The sequence below is a fragment of the Nelumbo lutea genome, chromosome 3 (genome assembly GCF_056320005.1).
Source record: "Nelumbo lutea isolate HS-2025 chromosome 3, American lotus-T2T, whole genome shotgun sequence".
NCBI classification, from domain to species: domain Eukaryota; kingdom Viridiplantae; phylum Streptophyta; class Magnoliopsida; order Proteales; family Nelumbonaceae; genus Nelumbo; species Nelumbo lutea.
In genome coordinates this window covers 113,889,798-113,903,046 of record NC_142686.1, presented here as the reverse complement: position 1 = coordinate 113,903,046, position 13,249 = coordinate 113,889,798, and positions in this window count along the sequence as shown.

Here is a 13,249-nt window from a genome sequence, read left to right as displayed (position 1 = left end):
CTTGTCAGTTACTTCGAGGAATGTTAAGTGGGGATACATCAAAGGACTCATATATGAAGAAATTATTGTACAAAAAAGGTTGCAGCAAGTAGCAACAAGAAAAAATGGATAGGATGGTGAGTGCAATTCGGTCGGTCTTAGCTGTCAACGACCTTGTTTCTGAACGGGGTAGCAGGGAACCTGAAACGAAGGAGATGAAGAAGCTCCGGGGGGGAACCCAGTGTAGTGGCTCTGAAGCTCAAGTTAGAATCCTTCAAAAGCAAGATAATACCAAATAGCGCAAAGTTTGCATACCTTCTTTGTTGGGGGGCAGGGGGCTCTTATAATCACTTCGCGCACTCGTTCCGAGGCCCTTGTCAGGTTGGGTATGATTACCCTTGCGCTTGTCAATTCGGCCGTCGTCCTTTCTGCTGGGACAGAACAGTCACTGCCTAACCGTCTCTCTAACTGGAGATGGCGGTGTCAGTAGCGGTGGCAGGTGGCCGTTTAGAGTGCGGTCGCCAAGCGTCAAATCCCAAGTCAGTCAGGTGCGGCGCCCTCGGGCACGGACTTCCTCAGTGTCAGGCATAGTACGACTTGTTTGGTTTTGGTGCCCAGAAGGTGATGCGAAGTGGTGAGCGATGCAAAGTCTTGAGTTCGGAGGTATCTATAGGGCAGGTCAGTTCGGCGAGGTGAATCCCGAACTGTTACAAGGTTGGCCAGCTCGGTGAGGTATATTCCGAGCTGTTACAAGGTTGGCCAATTCGGCGAGGTATATCCCGAGCTGTTACAAGGTCGGCCAGTTCGGCGAGGTATATCCCAAGCTGTTACAAGGTTGGCTAATTCGACGAGGTATATCCCGAGCTGTTACAAGGTCGGCCAGTTCAGATTACTCTGGTTTTGGGCCAAGGGTGAGTTCGGGCCCCCCGTAGGGAGTTCGGTCCGCTGGTGTCCCCTTGTTCACGCCTAGGCTTGGACCTTTTGCCGAGCTGTCGTTTCTGCCACGTGTCGCATAATTGTGAGGCCGGGCCAAATCTTCCTTCATCAGATGGAATTCTTGGTTCTCAACTCTTATTCATTTTTGTTGGTCATATCATTTTTTCAATTATTCAAAAGAAGGGCCCTTCGTTTGAAATTAGAACTTTAACCAAAAAGATGATAGAGTAATAGAAAGTTGAAGTTTGGTGTTTTCTTGCATGCTGCTGGATCGGTTTAAGTAGAGATGCATTTCAGGAATCAGCGTTAGCAAAATAAATTATATATAAATTTTAATTTATTTTAAGAAATTTTTTTAAGATACTTTCACTAAAAAAATAACTTCTCAACTACTTTTTTATATATAATAATTTAATTTCTCCAAGCCCCTGCAACGCAGGGCCCTCCGCTAGTGTAAAATTAAAATAAAATACACAAATCCTATTTGGCGGTACCTGTACCTACCTGTCTTGATAGGGAGGGTTTTTTCATTGGAAATTTTGATTCAGGGGAGGGGATGGATTTTGATCCAATCCGTTTCAGTCTAATGTGAGCCAATTATAAATGGGTCGTGTCTATTCCAATCCAATGAATGTTTTGGACCAATTTGGACAGGTCTAATTTAATGTTTGGACCAAGGTTCAAAATATCGATATGCCCGATATGCTGGTAGGGGTGTATTGGACATTTTGATACTTGTTTTTTTACCCTTTTTTTTTCAAAACTGGTTCAGGGGAGCCAGTTTAGGACCCCTCCATCCCCTGAACTGGTCAGACCCCCAATACACCCACTATAGGGGCGTATCAGAAGGGTCCCGAAACGATATGTATCAGCTGATACTTTGAATCTTGGTTTGGACCATCCAATCTGTTCAAATTCATTTTGGTTTAGATTAGTTTCAAGCTAAATTCGATCCATTATTCTTTATCTTAAATCAACGGACCAAATATTGGCTTTATCCAAACCCAATCCAATATAAATTTATTACAGAAGGACCAGGTCAATCTAATATAATAAATATTTTGGAATGGATTGGTACAATTCAATGTCTTCTTGATCTGTCTAAATTGATTTTGGACTGGATGGACTCCAATCCAAAACAGGTCCATTGACACCCTTACATATAGATAGATGATGGTAATAAACTTAATTCCATCTTCTTTGAAAATATTAAATTTAATAATATTTTAAATTTTATGTGAAGACTAATTAATAGTTTGTGTCTTTTGTATATTTCAATCAAATAAATGGATATTTTGACGTTTATTCATGTTCTTTTACTTGTTTATTACTTACATATAACAGAAAATAATAGAAAATTAGATATGGGTTATGGACCCATAGACCTACCCATCCACCCTCAAAAATAATAGAAAATTAGATATGGGTTATAGACCCATATACCCACCCACCCACCCTCTAATGAGGATAGAATAAGGGAGAGTTTTGCATTTTCACATGCGAAGAGGATTTGGATTTTGAAAATCCAATTCGCTAGAAATTGAATAATTCAAGCTCAAAGTTCAAATCTCAGGGTAAGTTCTATTAGTAATTCAGATTGAAAATTGACTAATAAAATGTTCAACTAGAAAGTTAACGAGCTAAATTCAACCTCATCAAAACTTTAATTGAACCAACCTTGATTCAGAAAATAGAATTCAAATCAAACTCAAATTCAAATCTAGTAACATTTTAGTCAAATCGATTCAAAACATACAAAAACTTGATTTGGCTCGACTCAATTACACCATAATATGGATTGAAATGTCTAGCGACGCAGGTTATGTCTAAAATTTATAAAAACCTCTCAAACTCGCCTTGTTGAGTATCCTACAATTAACGAGCTGCCAAACAGGGTAGAATTATAACAGTTAAGGGCAACTTTTGGCCCTTAATATCAATAAAAGTAATATATTTAAAAAAAATATCAAAAATAGGTTAATTTTTTAAAAATAATATCAGTTAAGGGTAAAAACATTGTTCATCTTCTTCCTCTTGCAACTCATTCACCGGCGCCACTGCCCTCCGCTGCCTCAGGCAACGCCTTTGCCTATCTCTGCCACTCTGGCCTCCACCTCCGGCAACATTGTCGGAGGTGGGCGGAGGCAGAGGCAGCGGTGGCAGCATTGGTGGTCATTCCTCTACCCTATGCCGCCACCTCCGCCTACCAGCACCGTCGTCGCCTCTACCTGCACCCACCTCCGGTAACGTTGTCGGAGACGAAGGCAAAGGTGGCGGCGTTGGACAAAGGAATGACCACCAGCGCTGCCACCTCTGCCTCCGGCAACGTTTCCAATGGCGGAAATAGGCGAAGGCATTGCCGGAGGCAGCAGTGGGTGGCGCCGGTGAATGGATTGCAAGAGGAAGGAGATGAACAGTGTTTTGCCCTTAAATGATATTATTTTTAAAAAGTTAACTCATTTTTTAATTTTTTTAAATATATTACTTTTATTGATATCAAGGGCCAAAAGTTACCCTTAACTGCTATAACCCCTTAATTTAATTTAGGCTTGAATCACCAACACCGCATAAAAAAATTTTGAATTGTATACTAATAAATTCAATTATGACTATCACCAACTGAGTGGTGGCTCAATTGGTACTTAAACTAGGTAGTTTAGATGAGATGTGTTTCAAATCCCATTGTCGGCTCTCACCACCTATGAGTAGGGGTGTAAACATATCGAATTCGAATTTGAACAAGCAATATTTGAATTCGAATCTGATTAGAAATTTCCATATCCAATTTCTATTCGAATTCGACTAAATTAGGTAAATAATAAATATATAAAATAAATATTTTATATATATAAAGTATATAAATATATAAATTATCTATATAATTTAATTATTATATATATTATATAAAATATTTAAATATTTTATATATTATATGTAAGAATTAAATAATCGATCAAATTTGAATATTTATCGAATCGAAACAAGTCATATCTGAAATTGACCGATTAAATATTCAAATTATTCGAATTCAATTCGATTATGTCGAATCTCAAATTCAAAATGAAATTTTCGAATACTGCTGACACTTCTACCTTTGAGAAGAGTTATTTAATTGTTGTTGGAAAGTACTTTGTACTATGACAATAAAAAAAATGAAATACCGCCCCTATGGGAAACAAAGGCAAGTAATTGTACAATACCCAAAAAAAAGTGACTATCAATGGAACACAAGTCATCATCCATTCGGATAAAGTCTAAGGCTGCAACTTGGGCAAGGTTGGCCCGAACCCAACCCTAACCCAAGCCGAGAAAGTCAGGTTGGGTTGAGTCGGGTTGATACTCAAGTTAGGGTTAGGGTTGAAAATCACGAACTCGACTTTATTTCATGTTGGGTTAGGGTTGACCCCTTGGGCAACCCAGTCAACCCGAACCCGACTTTATAGTATATGTCATGTATAAATATATATGCTATATATTATATATCATACATTGATTTGCTTAGATGTATGATAGTTGTATAGCCCCATTACATACTAATATCTTTCTTTTAAGATAATCACTTCACATAATCCCAAATTAAAAAAACTAAAACCTTAATAACATATTTTATATTTTTTTAATATTTTATTCTTCATCTCCTCTAATGTTTGTTGCTCATAAAAGATATCTCATAAGTCATAACTCATAATAAAGTATAGTCATTTCAAACACTTATTTTTTTGAAATTTGTACTAAAATAACCAATAAAAACATCAACAAACAAATATTAATAAAACATAGGATTAATTTATATAGTGAAAATTGAGTTAAAATTTAAGATTAAATAGTTTTATGAGATTTTAAGGGATGGGAAAAAGGTTGGATTGGGCCCAACCCAAAGTTTGGGTTAGGATTGAAGGAATTTAGTTAGAGTTATGATTAGGGTTGGGTTGATCGGGTTGAAGGTTGGATTGAGTTATCATTAAAATTGGAGGCTTAGAACTTAGGGTTAAGCTAAAACTGGCCTCAACCCGACCTAACCAAGCCCAACTTCCAGCCTTAATAAAGTCTAGCCGTTTGAAAAAATTATCATGGGCATGCAGTTATGAAGCTCCTGCATGTGCATACGAACCAGTAAGCATGATTGTGTGGTAAAAGAAATAAGTGCAATCGATAATGTATCGTGTGCAGGAAGCTTCGTTTTGCTTCACCTTCTAAATAGTCAAACTTTATTCGTCCATTCCTACCTTAATCTCAACTTTTTTATTCAAAAGAAATGAGGGTCCATTTGATTTATAGTTGGAATTAAAATCAGAATCGGAATTAAAATGATCCGATCCCACAGTCTGTTTCACACAAGAATGAGAATGAAAATTAAAATCAGTAGGAATGAGATTTCATTCTCAAAGGAGGGGCAGAGAATGGCTATTCCCTTAAATATAGGATAATGTTATTTCAACAAAAATGGAAACGAGATTCCAATTTTATCTAATCAAACAGTTGGAATCGGAATGGATCCAGGCCTCTATTCCAATGAACCAATCGGGGCCTAAACAAACAATCATTTTTATGATCAAAGTAAAAAAAAAAAAAAAAAAACAATTTAATTCGAGATATGAGATAAAAAATTTTAATTCGAGATATGGGACGTGAAATGTATTTCCCATGAAAATACAGTACTCTGCCATGGATACATATGTACGTGGATAGCAAGTGCAGACTACAGTCTACGAATATAGACCGATGCACGGAGCTGTAGCTGTTAGTCGGTGTGTCTGGTTGCAAGTTGTCTGTCTGTAAGAGAAGTGTTAATTAATGAAACCCTGAAAAGGAGATGACAACACAACACTGCAGCAAACTAGAGTTGCCACGACATAGATCAATTTCTTTCAACTTTGAAAACTTTGAAGAATGGCAATCATTGCTTTCTTTTTCTTGCTAATTAAAACCAGGAAGCTGGAGAGACAAAGAAGACCAAAATTCAACTGAATTTCGGTTGGTTGGTTATCGCCTCCCAGTCATCACTCGTGTTGTGTTGTGTAATTGATCGTTGAAGTGATATAATTATCATATGTATCTTATTTTTGCACTTTTTTAGTAAGTTATTTGTCAGGGTAAATGCAATTATTTAAATAAGTTTTTCTCGAAAAATATTTATCTGGATAAATATATTTATTCATATTCTTTTATTTTCCAATAAGGCAATGAGCAATTTATCCAATATATATATATATATATATATATATATATATATATATATATATTATTAAAAGAAGAATTTTTGTCCCATTCAAGTACCATCAACTTTTACTTTATGTAGAAAAGTTATTTATTCACCTAGGAGATGGGTATCACTTTCCTCTATATGTTACAAGGAAAATAAACTCTCTAACCCCACATAAAGTTGGAAAAAGAACATGGGATTATTGGTTCATAGGAACTAAAATCCCCTTGATTTTTTTTATGGTTTTAATTAATAGGGTAAAATACAAAAACCTCCCTTAAAGTTTTTGACAATCATAAAAACTTTCCCTATAGTTGCATTTTAACAAATATCTCCCTTAAACTTTCAAGAAACTTGACAAAAACCTCCCTTCTGTCACCTTTCCAAACAGAAAACATTAGACTGATGCAATATTTTTTTTCCAAATACCCATTCTAACCTTATATAAATTATTTTACATACAAAATTACTGAAATAACCCTATTTTAACTCAATAAAAATGTTAGAAGATTACCATTAAAGGAGATTGGTTATTTTAATAATTTTGTATGTAAAATAATTTATAAAATGGTAGAATTGATATTTGGAAAAAATGATGCATTAATCTAACATTTTTCATCTGAAAAGATGATGGAAAATAGATTTTTGTTGAATTCCTCAAAAGTTTAGGGGAGATATTTTTGTATTTTACCCTGATTAATGTAACAAGGGAATATCTTTCTAGTTTACTCTGATTAATAAACCAAGGGTGTTGGTCGGTTTATCCACAATGGATAACAAAGACATATATTGGTTCGGAGTAGAGGAAGAAAGAGATGAGTCAATAGGTGTAAATCTACGACCAAGTAACGTGTTGTTAAAGAGCTTTAAACTAACTAGGAAGCTTCCCAAATCCCAAAGAATTCTTTCTTTTGACCTCATAAATTTTGACAACAAAATTTACGACTAATGGGTTTTGATGATGATGATGATGTAGAATGTACACATTGCATACATCATGCATGTTTCACCCATATCATTCATCAAAATGATGAATAGCGCATTATTCATCATCTTCATCTACCATGCATTCTTATGACTTCTTAGGGGATGTTTAACTCCATTTCCCATAATTTTCTTACTAAACTGCTAAATCAAACAAAATTTCAAGTCCCATTAATCGAGTAAATGCTTATTTGGTGCTGAGATCTGATAAATGGAAATGATATTATGAATAATGTACAAGGTCATGACAAAATGGCATACTTAATGTGAAAAGAGAAACCCATTTGAAAAATTCACTCCGAACCATCTATCGAGTTCTTAATTGGATATCGGTTTGAACAATTCAATCAACTAGTTCAATGACGGGTTGAAAACATTGATCTCTAATCAGATAAGAAGGGAACAATTTCACCCTTTATCTTTTGGTTGAAACTAATCAACACAATTGGATTCTTCTCAATTTATGGGACTTAAATGGCAAATATCATTTCATAACTTTGGGGGTGTTCAATAACATGAATGTAATTCTCTCTAAAAGAATGTGTTTTATTTGTTTACCTTTATTTTGAAATTGTTATATTATTAAGCATGTTTTTGAACTATGTTTTTTATTTACAAAAATGAATTAGGTTTGTCCGAAATATATGCTTTTTTAAATCATCAAAATAATGCATTTTAAAATAAAAATAAAATTTCTAGTATAAACACTTTATGATTCATGGAACATGATATTAGTAACAAGATGAAAACGTGTTTTCTAAACTAAAAACTCAAAAATACATTTTTTATTTGTTCCAGTTTTAGAAAATAAAAGGCAAATATATAACAAAGAACTAATTGTTGGGGGCCTCACAATAACCACCCACAGTACAAAATCATAAGGTATTTGAAATAACAATCACAAGAAATCTAATAGAATAAAAAATGATGAAATACAAACAAAGACAAATAAAAGCAAGCACCACAAAGAACACAAAGATTTACGTGGTCCAGTCTTACTGTCTACGCCCACGGGAAAGACAAAACTTGTTTCTCACTATGAAAGAAAACTGAGAAACAATACAAGTACCTTATGGCTTGTAGCCCAAACCAACCATTAACCCTTATACACTCGTTCTCCCTTTCCTCTCAGCCTAAAAAAAAAAAAAAAAAAAAACCCACTCTCACACCAAGAGCACTCTGTATTTTTTTCTCACATTTTTCTCTCCAAAAAAGACTAAACCCAACATACAAAAGAAAGCTTTTATATGTAAAATCTCTTTAACCTAAAGAGGGATCACACCAACCATTAAATTAAAATTAATCCAACGGTTGTAAAATAAGACACGATCCCAACAATCTCCACCTTGGCTTTTTCAACCACCTTAGAGATATACTGGTTATGCCTCCACCTGTTTTCAATTACCGCAAACCTCCATTGGACTTGTAAAACATCACCAGCTACACATAACCTAAACCATTCGGTCCTAACTTCACCTGATTCAAACAAAATGGCCGATGTACCTATGTAATTGTACTCAAGCTAACAATCCTAATTAATTTCAGAGAGGGACCTCAATCCTTCCTCTCTTCCAATAGGAATCTTCCTCTCACCATCATCTACACCTTGGAAACTTATAACACATGTCTCCAATCTGTCTGCAAAAGATGTGGCTACACTACCTTGCACATTCTATTTCCAACATCCCATCAAGGTCTTGGGAACCACTGTACTCTCAACCAGATAATACAAATCCTTGCATTTTCTCCCTACATTAGGACCATACCACTACACGTAATTTTCATGACTTCACCTACAGCAAAAACCCTACATCCCTTAGAGCCTAACCAGTTAAGTGATATTATATTTCTGCACATTTTTACAATATACACAACACCACCCAAAGTGCAAACTACTCAATCAAACATTTTAATTTTTATTGTCCCAACACCCGTGATGTTACACATAAATCCATCACCTAAGGAGACAATACCTATCTTCCTCTCTTGAAACGTATCAAAGTATTCCTTCCTAGAGCAAATATGCATAGAACATCCAGAATCTAAAACCCATTCATTTAGAGAAAAATTGTACATACTTTCAAAGACTGTGAGAACATCTCCATCATCATAAGATGCAATTTCCACGCTTCCGAATTCATCCCACTCCTTTTTCATGTAGGACAATTTCTCTTCATGTGACCAAATTCCTTGCATCTATAGCATTGTATCTTGCCTTGTTCCTTGACCTTGGATCTAGACCTTTTTCTCTCATATCCCTTGTCAAATGACCTTCCTTTTCAACTTGTTCCCAACATAACCAACAGAGAGTCCTACCCGCTCTCATATTTAGGCTTCCTCCTAACCTCATTGGAAGATCAAGATGTAGCAACTTTTTCTAGATTCGTTGTATCTTTCTCGTACAACAATGTTGCCACTAAGTTTTCATACAAATCAAGAAATGAGGGCAGAAGTAAAAGGGCATTGTCTTCTTCCTCCACCTTGACATCAACTTTCCCTAGTTGATCTAAGATATTGTTGAACACTTTTAGAGGTTTCAAGAGATTCCCACCTTCTTCCATCTTCAGATCGTACAACTACCACTTTAAATATAGCTTTGTAGTTAAGCTTTTTCCCAAATAAAGCTTTTCTAGCTTATCACACAATTCCAGTGCAAAATCTTCCTCCATAATGTTAAACATGACGTTATCAACTAGGAGCAACTGAATCGTACTAACAAACCTTGACTCGATGGCCTTACAATCAATACCTTTCATGTCTTCTGGCTTCTCATCCTTTCCCTTCAACGCTCTAGCCAAGCCTTGTTGAACCAAGACGTCCTTTACCCTTCTTTGCCATAGGGTAAAACTGCCTTTGTCGTCAAACCTCTCAATCTAGAACCGAGAACTTGTACCTTTTGCTACCATTATCTCTCAAGCAATTTTACAAACACCTTGTAAACACTAACCTGGGAGCTCTGATACCACTATGTTAGGGGCCTCACAACAACAACCCATAGTACAAAATCACAAGGTGTTTGAAATAAAAACCACGAGAAATCTAATAGAAGCAAAAATGATGAAATTCAAGCAAAGATTTACATGGTTCAACCATACTTCTTTCGTCCACAGGAGAGACAAAACATGTTTTTCACTATGAAAGAAACTAATAAACAATACAAGTACTTATGGCTTGCATGTCAAACCAACTCTTAACCCTTGCACACCCATTCTCCCTTTCTTCTCAATCTGAAAAAAAAAAAAAAAAAAAAGAGAAAAAATCTACTCTCACACCAAGAGCACTCTGTATTTTTCTCTCACATCTTCTCTCTAAAAAAGCTTTAACCCTATATACAAAAGAAAGCTTTTATATGTAAAACCTCTTTAACCTAAAAGAGACCACACTAACCGTTAAATTAAAATTAATCCATCAATTGTAAAATAAGACACAATCCCAACATTAATTTATTTTAATCAATCCAACTTATTTTATCTTATTTTTTAAACTTGCAATAAAAAATTATTCACATTGGAGAACACCCGATTTCATGAATCATTCAATCATTTTTCAGTTTCAAGATTATATCCATTACAACTTATATGGGTCTACCATTGAAATGGCTTACCACCCAGGAAATTCAATAACAATTCGAATTATCCATATGCTATTGAGAATGAATGGGATAGAATACATGTTCCTTGAATCATTCGTTTATTTTTTGTTTCAAGATTAAGATCAATGTATTAATATTATTACAAAGTTTTAAGCGCAGAAGGAAGGAACTTTAAATCAGATTACCCCCCGTGGCCCATGGTTCTTGATGTGTAAAGAACTTTGTGGATTTTACCATGTTATAATATTTCCTTTTAGTTTAAAAAAAAACCATTAAAACTTATGGGCCTAGAATTGGGCTTGCCATTGAAAGGATATACGACCCACGATATTCATGAACAAACAGAATTAACCATTTCAAGATTAGATCTATAATCTATTATAACTTACGGGCCTGGACCTACCATTGAAAGGGCATACACTCCACGATATTATTGAACAAATAGAATTAACCATGTTCTTGAGAATGAATTGAATAGAAGGAAAGGAATTAAAAGCAATATTTTTAAAACCGACCCAGAGGTCAACCCGATTTCCCCATTGGGTCACATGTCACTGGTTTGACTTGCGGGTTGAATGGTTCAATCTGGTGATGTCATAATTAAATTATTAAAAAATTATATATTATATATCTGTGATGTTGTGTCGCTCGCTAGCAAGCCTATGATAGTTGATACACAATCGTCACTCTAAACTCTGATTATGGAGGTTTGATAGTTGATATAGTCGTCACTCGCGAACAAGAAACAAGCTGTGAAGCCTATGATGTTGCGCCACCCAAACTAGTTTCACCCAAAGCCCCAAACTCGACGGTCTAGTGTCACCTAAATAGATAAGAATACCCAATAGTGTAGCCCAAATGTGAGGAATGAGGGTGGTGTTTAGCTATGTGTCATCGGTGACTAGAGATCAGATTTCGCCGATCTTCTTCAATCGTCCGTCCTCTTCATGAGTTCTTCCTCTCCTATTCTAAATCTTGCATAAACCCTAGATCTAGAACATAGAAAGTAATAGAAAATGTAAAAAGAGAATGGGGCTTGATAGGACTTTTGGGGGATTTTACAATTTTTTAAACCTAAAAAATGTAAAAAGATAAGGGGGTCGCTGGTTTGACGGTTCAACCGTTCAGGTTATCCGGTTTGCTAACTTATCAATGGTTTTTACAAAGATACCAGGTTTTATGAGAATCGAACCCAAAAAGTCGATCGGATGACGGTTTGAATGGTTCAACCATCTGAGTCAATAGTGGGTTAAAAAGTTTGCTTAAAAGTGAAGAAATCAAATAAAAACAAAAAGGGCAAATTTCTTAAAGTACCCCTGTGGTTTAGGAAATTTACTAGCTCTACCCTTACTGTTTACATATTGTCTTAAAGTATCCTTAAATTTTCTGACAATTAGGGTGAGCAAGAAAAACCGAAAAATTGAATCGACCGAAACTGAGTCAAAAATTCAGTTAACTAAATCGATTAATTCGGTTTTGGTTAACCAACCGGCAATTAACCGAACCGATCGATATACATATTTATATATATTATGTATATTTATGTACATTATATATTATATTTTTTTTATATTTTCTATACATTATAAATTAATAAATATGCACTATATATAAATATATATTTATAATATATCATATAATATTTATTATTTAAAATATAATATTATATGTATATGTATATTTCTAGTGTTTTATTATATATTATATTTTTTATAATATATATTATAAATAATAAAATTTTGATGAATCGAACCAATGGTTAACTGAACTAGTCAACTAGTTAAACAATTGGCTCTTGTTCAATTTTGGTTACCGATTTTCCAAAACCCGGTAAACCCACTTCCATTTCAAAAATAAGCCCACTGTGAACACCCCTATTGACAATTGACTAATCCTTCCTTATCATTAACATTCGTTAATGAAAATATAAAAAATACTATCTTACCCTAGGTCAATCATTGAATAATGGACTTGGGTGTGGTAGTAGAAGAGGAAACTAAACTCATTTTGAAAAGAAGTTGTGCGTATGTTAACAGATTTAGTGATGAGAAAAGAAGCTCACCCAATTTCAATAAGTCAATCATTGAATAATGGACTTCAATTTCAGAGTTGGAAGTTCATAAAAATATCAGATCTTCTCTACAACCAACCGGTGCAAGCTAGTAGTATCAATCATTCACAAAATGCGGTATTAACATGCATCTAGTTTCTAATTGAGTGAAATCAGATACCACTGGTTGAGAGTAGTGGGTAGAAAAAATTGAGGGTCATTTGGCAAGTCTTTTTTGAAAGATCTTCTAGAAGCTCTAACAATCAAAAGATAATGTGAGCTTTTGCATCAAGATCTTAACAGCTTAATGACTGCTTGGTTAAGGCACGTCTATCCTCGCATCTTTCCGCACAAAAAACTCCATTTGAAGCTTCCCGAAATGGGCTTCTCGTACCTTTTCGGGGCTATGGCTTTCGGCGGTTAGATCTTTTCCCAACTAAACAGGAAAAGACCAAAATGTGGACTGTTGGGCTTCTAAAAAGCCGACAGCCCATGTAGAAAGACG